This window comes from Lithobates pipiens, unplaced genomic scaffold, assembly GCF_037356315.1.
Source record: "Lithobates pipiens isolate NorthernLeopardFrog02 unplaced genomic scaffold, aLitPip1_a1.2 Scaffold_13, whole genome shotgun sequence".
Taxonomy (NCBI): Eukaryota; Metazoa; Chordata; class Amphibia; order Anura; family Ranidae; genus Lithobates; species Lithobates pipiens.
In genome coordinates, this window is record NW_027507718.1 from 25,331,383 (window position 1) to 25,340,590 (window position 9,208).

A 9,208-nucleotide genomic window follows, 5' to 3' on the forward strand; every position below is an offset into this window, starting at 1 on the left:
TCTTGAATATAGATGCGAAGATTTATGCTAAAGCTATAGCAAATAGGCTGCTCCCCCTGGTGCCACAATGGATTTCACGGGATCAGACAGGATTCATCCCCGGGAGGGAAGCGCGGGATAACTCTCTCCGCACACTCTCCTTGATGGCATATGTGCGACGGACTGCCCAGCCCACCCTGTTACTCTCCACGGATGCTGAGAAGGCGTTTGACAGGGTGGACTGGGACTTCCTTATGGCTACGCTGGCGCACCTGGGCATAGGTCCCACTCTGCGCTCCCAAATAGCGGCGTTGTACCACTGCCCCACAGCTCAGATACGGATCAACGGAACCCTTAGTGACCCCTTCACCCTATACAACGGCACTCGTCAGGGGTGCCCGCTCTCGCCGATTTTATTCGCGATATCCCTAGAACCATTTTTATCCCTTGTTAGACAAAATCCGAATATACGTGGTGTTACCATTGGTACGACGGAACACAAATACGCGGCTTACGCGGACGATATTTTGTTCTACGTGCAACAGCCTCTGATCACCCTTCCAAATCTTATGTCCGAGTTTTCGGCCTACGGCGCGGTGTCGAACTTTAAAATCAATATGTCCAAATCGGAAATGTTAAACATCTCTGTACCCGCCAAACAAGTATCCCACCTGAAAAAGAACTATCCCTTTAACTGGCAGCTGAGCTCCATGAAATATTTGGGCATTTACCTAACGCCCTCATTATCGTCCCTTTTCCGCGCTAACTTTCTGCCTTTACTCAACACTCTTAGATCCGATATCCAAAAGTGGTCCCAGCTACGACATTCTTGGCTGGGAAGAATAGGCCTGGTTAAGATGAACTTGCTGCCCAGGGTGCTCTTCATGTTGCAGATGGTCCCGTTTGGAATACCGGTGGGGTTTTTTACAATTTTGACATCTATGGTATACCGGTACATATGGAATAGGAGAAGGCCCAGGCTGAATAGAACGCTCCTCATCCGCCCTAAGTGTAGCGGGGGGTTAGCTGTACCAGATTTCAAACTCTACTATAGGGCCGTTGTGCTGACCAGACTCTCTGACTTAAAGTATTGCAAGGGCACGAAACTCTGGGTAAATGTGGAAACAGACCTTTGTGGAGCTGAACCTTCCACGCTGATGTGGATACCGAGGAAGTTCCGAACCCTTTTGCCTACCACGTCCCCACTTACACACTCCTCCTTGATGGTATGGGACTCTATCTGTAAGAGAAATGGCTGGCTGCATAACTCCCCCCTGATGCCCTTGGTGGGTCACAACTTTTTCCCACCGGGTAACATGGACCCTCAGATTCACCCGTGGCGGCTGGGCACTAACACCTATCTCCATCAGTTCACCGGCCCATCCGGGGTGCTACCTCTTGCTTCCATCATGGGTGACTCCTCCATTTCCTACATGGATCGCTGGAAACATCATCAACTGTTGAACTTTGTTCGCATGCTCCCAAAACCCCTGCGCACCCTGGCGGAGCTTACACCTGTGGAAACCGCATTTGCTGAACCTGACCCGATTGAGCGGCCAGTTTCGTACTTCTATCAGGCCTTGCTGTCCCTCTCCTCTACGGGTACCCCCGCCTTTCTACGGTATTGGGAAAGGGAACTACAAATGGAGCTGTCTCCGTCCCAGCAGTCACAAATCCTAACACTGGCTCATGCCTCCTCGGGATCCTCTAAGACATCAGAAATGGCGTATAAACTTTTGACCAGATGGCACTACACACCGGTTGTCCTACATAGGTTCTCTCCCCAGTCCTCCCCACTTTGTTGGCGGGAGTGCGGGGAGGTAGCCACTCATGCCCATATCTGGTGGTACTGCCCGAGGATCCGCCCATTCTGGCTGGCGATCATGTACACAATTAAAGAAATCCAGGGATGGGAGGTACCTAATGACCCGTGGTATGTCCTGTTCCATTGCACGGGAAGGCCGACAGGCTCCTACAAGAGGTCAATTACACCACATCTCTTAAACGCGGCTAAAACCCTCATTCCTCGGTTTTGGAAGATGAAGACGATCCCCACCCTCCGGCGTTGGTTGCTCACTGTGGATACCACATATTACATGGAGGATATGACCCTTTCCCTCCGGGGTAAATCCGAGTTGTCAACAAAGATCTGGGCCTGTTGGGTTGCCTTCAAATATTCCTCGAGTTATGCAGCCATAATGTCTCAACCAGAGTGAAGTGAACATGACGCCTGTTTTTACTACATCTACTGTTATTTTGCAATAGGTTGTCTGACGGTGGTCTGTCCCCTCCCCGCCCCCCCCCCCCCTCTCCCTTCTTTTTCTTTCTCTCTCTCTTTCTGTTTATTTTCCTTTTCCTTTACTCCCCTTCTAATTCTGTCTACTAGATTTCCTCTTTTATGATAGAAGAGGAGGGTGTATATTTATGTGCCCATGTAACTAACGTTATAATGTTGTAGATCTTGCTATTGGTTTCTATATTGATTGTTATGCTCTGTACACGCTTCTCTTCTTTAATAAACATTAATTAAAAAAAAAAAAAAAAAAAAGAAAAGGCTGGGCTGCAAAACACACATGTGCACATATTATCTTAAGTAGGAATGAGTACAAGGTGGTATCAAAATGTTTCCAGACTAGCTCTGTTTAAAAGAAAGTATTTTATTTATCCACGGTTACACACTATCACTTTCAAAATAGTCCCCTTGCACAGCAATACAGCGCTACTAGCATTGCTGCCACTTATGGAATGTGTCCTGGAAGTGTTTTTGCAAAGAGTGTCAAGCATCTTCTGTGATTCATGCTGGATCTCCATAATGGTGTCAAAATGGCAACCTTTGAGCTGGATCTTCATCTTTGGGAAGAGGGTGAGATCCACAGGAGCAAAAATCTGGTGAGTTGAGTGGGTGTGGAAGTGAGATCATGTTGTTTCCAGCGAGAAACTCACATTTGTTCTTGCTTGCTGTCCATGATGAAATAGCAGACCTGGTAACACAAGTGGTCACAGGATAATGTCTTTTGGCACACTGACTTATAAAGGTCGGTGCTACCTGTGACTGCCCATGAAACCTCGTGCTGCCATCTGTTGGCATGTTACAAAACTAGTCTCAAAACTTTTTGATGCTACCTTGTATAGATGGAGTGATATAACTTAGAACCTAAGGCCCAGCAGATGAGAATCCAGAAAATCTAAGCCCATGCACACACAGTCGGACATTCCGACGGAAAATGTCTGATCGGACCGTGTTGTCGGATAATCCGACTGTGTGTGGGCTCCATCAGACTGTTTCCATCAGAATATCCGACGGACAAAGTTTAAGCCCTTGTACACACGGTCGGACATTCCGACGGTAAATGTCAGATCGGACCGTGTTGTCAGATAATCCGACTGTGTGTGGGCACCATCGGACTGTTTCCATCAGAATATCCGATGGACAAAGTTTTAGAGCTGGGCTATAAAACTTTCCGACAACATGATCCGATCGGACTTTGTCCGATTGCGTGTAGAGAATTCCAATCAAAGTGCCACGCATGCTCAGATCAAATTCCTAGACCAAAGCTATTGGCTACTAGCCTGAACGTAGTCCCGTCGTAACGAAATAACGTCATCACGTTACGTACGATCGTATTTTCCGACAAGTTTGTCCTACAGTGTGCATGCAACACAAGTTTCAGCCAAAATCGGTCAGACCGTGTGTACAAGGGCTTAGAGCTGGGCTATAAATATTTCCGACAACATGATCCGATCGGACTTTGTCCGATTGTGTGTAGAGAATTCCAATCAGACAAAGTGTCACGCATGCTCTGATCAAATTCCTAGACCAAAGCTATTGGCTACTAGCCTGAACGTAGTCCCGTCGTAACGAAATAACATCATCACCTTACGTACGATCGGATTTTCCGACAACTTTGTCCTACCGTGTGTATGCAACACAAGTTTCGGACAAAATCCGTCGGACAAAATCCAACAGATTTTGTTGTCGGAATGTCCGACCATGTGTACAAGGGCTAAAAGTCATTCTTTACAAGGCAGACAAAATAAATCACAAGTTACCCTGAAGCCCCTACTCACAAAATTGCTTAAAGGCTGTTTCCTATCCAGCTGGGCAAATACACAGAAACAAAAAAAAAAGAAAGCATTTCACTTAATTTTTTGCAGTTTAAGATGCAATTTAAAAACTATATATTTTATGAAACACAAAATCTTTAACTTTACCACTAGCTGACCAGCCGCCACAGTTACTGATCGCTAAAAAATGAATAAATATTAATGCTAAAAATTACATAAATCTATCCCCCATTTTCTAGACCTACAACGCTTGCACAAACCAATCAATATACGCTTATTGCGATTTTTTTTGTTACCAAAAATATGGTAAAAAAAGAATACATATCGGCCTAAACTGAGGTAAACTTTTTTTAAAACTTGGGATATTTATTATAGCAAAAACTACAAAATATTGTGTTTTTGTCATAATTGTCGCTATTTTTTTGTTTATATCACAAAAAATAAAAACCACAGAGGTGATCAAATACCACCAAAAGAAAGCTCCATTTGTGGGGAAAAAAGGACATAAATTCTATTTGGGTACAACGTCGCACGACTGTGCAATTGTCCGTTAAAGCGATGCAGTGCCGAATCGCAAAAAATGACCTGGTCAGGAAGGGGGCAAATCCTTCCGTGACGGAAGTGGTTAACAATGCTGTAGTGTAATAGGACCATGTGAGGAAGTCCTACATTCTATAAGAGGATCCAACCATTTAGTATTGGGATAAGATTTCCTTCCAAGAAAGCAAAAGCAGCAGAAAGTTGGTTAGGGGAGGATTAAACAAGTTGCTCTCCACCATTCCTGATCTGAATACTGAAAGGATGACCCCAATGATATGAAGCTCTAGGTTTATGAATAATATCCAGAGAGGGGTCGCACTACCATAAGCAAACAAAGTGACAAACAGGATAGATCAGGGAAAATCTGCACGGATACTTTTTTGCAAAAGTTCCTCTTGAGGCTTGATTCACACCTATGCATTTTTAGTGCTTTTTGCATTTTTCAGATTTGCACTACAGAACGTGTTCCATAGAAAACCATTTTAAATGGACTGTAGTGCAAATCTGCGAAATGCAAAAATCACCAAAAAATGCATAGGTGTGAATCCAGCCTTAAAAACAAACTGATGTAACTTGCATAGCACATCAAGGGGAGTACATGCAAGATATATCTGTGGACCAGACACCTGATGAACGTGGTCTATCTTAATCTCTGCTGTTGGATACTTTTTGAAAACCAAATTGAGTGTTGAAAGGACTGCTTGTCTAAGCTCCTGCCCTGACATCGTCTCAGGTATCCCCCAAGGTAAATGTTATTCCACGGTTCTCACTATCCACCACTCTTAATTGTAGATGTCAAAGACAGACTACGTAACTGGTGTTAGATTGTTTGAGGGCGATTATATGTGCTTCATATGAAAAGCCATGCTGCCCATGTTTCAAAGTCTACAAAAGGCACACATTTTAATCCTGGCATTAATGTTCTGCTCATGGCTAGCCTACAAGCTAAATGTTAGTGATGGTCTTGTTCTTCTGAACATTAGAAGATTCCCATCATTGCACTGCCTGGTTGTCTATCCTATCTAATCATAAGGGATATGATTTACATCACAGAATTGTGTGACAAGATATTGCAGTAGTATTCAAATACAGTGTGGAAATTCTGCTTAATCTACTCTAGGGTCTATAAAAAAACAGTATGATTAAAGGTAAACTGAATGGCTTTTATATTAGTGGCAGCACTTTCTGGATAACATTAGTAGTTCATTGATTCACTTTAATTATTGTCCCAGGTTGCTCTTTAATCTTATTACGATGCTGATGACTTTATTATTTATGTGAATTGATGCATTTTGGCTTTATTATTTTGTGAGAAAAATTAAAGAAACAGGTCACATCAGTGTTAAAGTGTCATAATGAAAGTACTCTGTCATATGACCAAGTTGTGGTAGTAACCCGCTCGAATAGAAGGTAGGCTTCGGGTATGATGCCCTCTTTCGCCTGGGGACCTCTCTATAGTTGTAAACAATACACAGCAAAAAATAGGGTGCAAAGCCTGTGCATTACCTTTAAAAACAATTAGATATAGATATCAAAATCACACTTACAAAAGCCATCATTTCTTTAGATCTCAAGAGATACACAGTCCCCACTGGATCCTTTAGGACGTGGACCTCACTCAATAGCAATCAAACAAGCTGACGCATTTCAAGGGTGAACAATTTAGAAGTAACTAATTATTTTTAAAGCCCAATTGAACCTCCAATTCTATGTGGTATTAAACCCAAAAGCAAACAGTTATTATATTGCAGCTTACCAATTCTTATGCCCTGTACACACAGTCATGCATGCCATGCATGCTCAGAATAAATTACAAGACAAAAGCTATTGGCTACTGGCCTCTTTATAGTCCCGTCGTACGTGATTTACGTCACCTCGTTCTGCATGATCGGATTTTCCGTCAACTTTGTCCGACCGTATGTATGCAAGAGAAGTTTGGGCCAAATTCCGTCTGAAAAAATCTGATGGATTTTGTTGTCGGAATGTCTGACTGTGTGTATGGGGCATATGATGTGGTGGCTGCATTCGTTTACTTTTTTAGGCTTTCTTTTTTGTCCTTTCGCTTGCTGATCCTGCCGGTCTGTTATTTTTCAACAGAACAATTTGTCCTACAGATGTAGCAGTTAGAGGGAGACAAATCATTTACCACTGACAGGGGTGCTTATCATGGTCAGCTTTTATTTATTTATGTGAAACCTTTAGCCTAAAAAGTGACAAAACTGTTGCTATAACCGCTTAAAAAGTGTTAGCTGGAGTTTGGCTCAAATGTGTTAGTGTACCTATACCTGCTAGTGCAATTAACACTCCCCTGCCCCAGACTGATACATTTTATGTGATTATACTCTGATGCCTTTAGCCTAGGTTCACACTGCTGCGGGATTTAAATCGTACGAGTTCAGCTGAACTTACAGACTAACAGGTTTCCCGATAGGAATTGATGCCGTCGGAAAGATTTAAAACCTGTTCTGTTTCTAGGTCCGTCAGAATTTTTTTTTTTTTAAAGTCATATGAAGCCCACACACGATCGGAATATCCAATGAAATGATTCCGTCTGACCTTTTCTGCCGGGAAATCCGGTCGTGTGTACGAGGCATTACAGTTCCCTTTTTATAAACATTTTAAAAAAATGGGTAAAAAAAAAAAGAAGAAATACTTTTACAAGATGTAATGAAAGGCAACAGGATTTGCACTTATGTGGAAATCACGCAAAAATGGGGAAATATGTCATTAGATAAATGGAGGTACACACAACTACAGCATTTTGCACAATCACTGCCACAACCGCTATGGGGAAAAGGACATATCAGGACAATAGAGAAATATTTCTGTTCTCCCCTTAGCTTAAATCAAAGTATATCCAAAAATTTTAGAATACTGATTAAAGAAACAGAACCAGAATTCCCACCATATCTGGGGAAATGGGAGGAGGCGATAGGCCTGCTTAGAGATGAGGATCATAGAAGGAAAATTTTCAGAATGGCCTGTTATTCCTACAAACACAGCTGAAATGTGCTATAAACTCCTGGCGATTTGGTATGTGACCCCCCAGAGGGCACACAGGATTGGGGCAGAGAGACCGCCAACTTGTTGGAGGGGATGTGATGCCCCAGGGACCTTTGTGCACCTCTGGTGGGACTGCACAAAGATCCAACCCTTTTGGGAGGGAATCTTGGCAGCAACCTATCAAGTTACAGAAGAACAGATTCAGAAGAATCCCTGGCATTGTCTATTTCATGATACAAAAAAAAAAAAAAAACAACCGCTCAATATAAGAATACCTTGGTACCTTTCCTTCTAGACGCAGCCAAAAGCCTGATTCTGAGTCTCTGGAAGTCCCAGGAAATGCTGATTTTGAAGGACTGGGTCGCAAGGGTAGAAGAAACTATTCACAGGAAGACTCACTGGAGAGATTATGGGATATATGGGGAAATGGCGAGAGTTCAGGGAGTTAGGAACCTGGAGGAACTGATCAAGGTGTAGTGAACTGAAGAGATGAGGGAGAGGGGACAGGGTATAGGCGTAGGTGTTTTTTTTTTTTTTTTTTTGAGGGGTGGGTTTGGGGGGGGGGGGGGGTGGAATAATGGTGTAGTGTATAGATAAACTAATAAAATGTTTTTTTTTTATATGTGAATGTTATTTCTGTTTATATAATAATAAATACATAAAAAGTGAATATTAAAAAAATTAAAATAAACATTTAAAAGTGAGGGGATTCCCAGGCCATCATGGGTTAGCTAAGAAGACAGCACAGTAATAATCATCTCTCTTCAGGCAGACTGTCATTCCTTTTTGGATGGACAAGACAACCAGTAAGGGATGGGTCCTTGCAGGGCTGCCATCAAGGGGGCACAGCCGTCACAACTGTAAGGGGCCCCGGGGCCCGAGGGGCCCCGCTCGGGCCAGAAGAAGGCAGGACAGGTGAAGAGGAGCTTTGCTGTGCAGTACAGAAATGATTTCACAGCTTCTGCTGTTCTCGTCTCATTAAGTTCAGACATCAATCCATTTACTGCCACCTCTGGCTACTATGTGTATGTGCATCTCTTGTGGGATTTTTACTGTGCTTCTCAGTGACATGTCAGCTTTATGAAAATGGACTGGGACTAGGTAGGAAGACCTTCTTTACAAGTAGGGGCTGTGAGGGAAAGGGAAGGGGGCTGTTTGTGTACAGGGAGGGGCCAGAGCCTCGTGTGTTTACAGGTTTGTGTATGTGAGGGGCTGCCATATATACAGGTTTGTGTATGTGAGGGGCTGACATATATACAGGTGTGTGGGGGGCTGACATATATACAGGTGGTGGGTGGGGCTGACATATATACAGGTGGGGGGAGGCTGACATATATACAAGTGTGTGAGAGGGTTGATATATACAGGTGTGTGGGAGGGGCTGATATATACAGGCGTGTGGGGGCCTGACATATATACAAGTTTTCGGGGGCTGGTATATACAGGTGTGTGTGGGGGGACTGACATCTATACAGGTGGGGGTGGGGCTGGCATATATACAGGTGGGGGGCAAACATATATACAGGTGTGTTGGGGGCTGACATACAGATGTGTGGAGGGCTGATATATACAGGTGTGTGTAGAGGGCTGACATATATATACAAGTGTGTGGGGCAGTTGT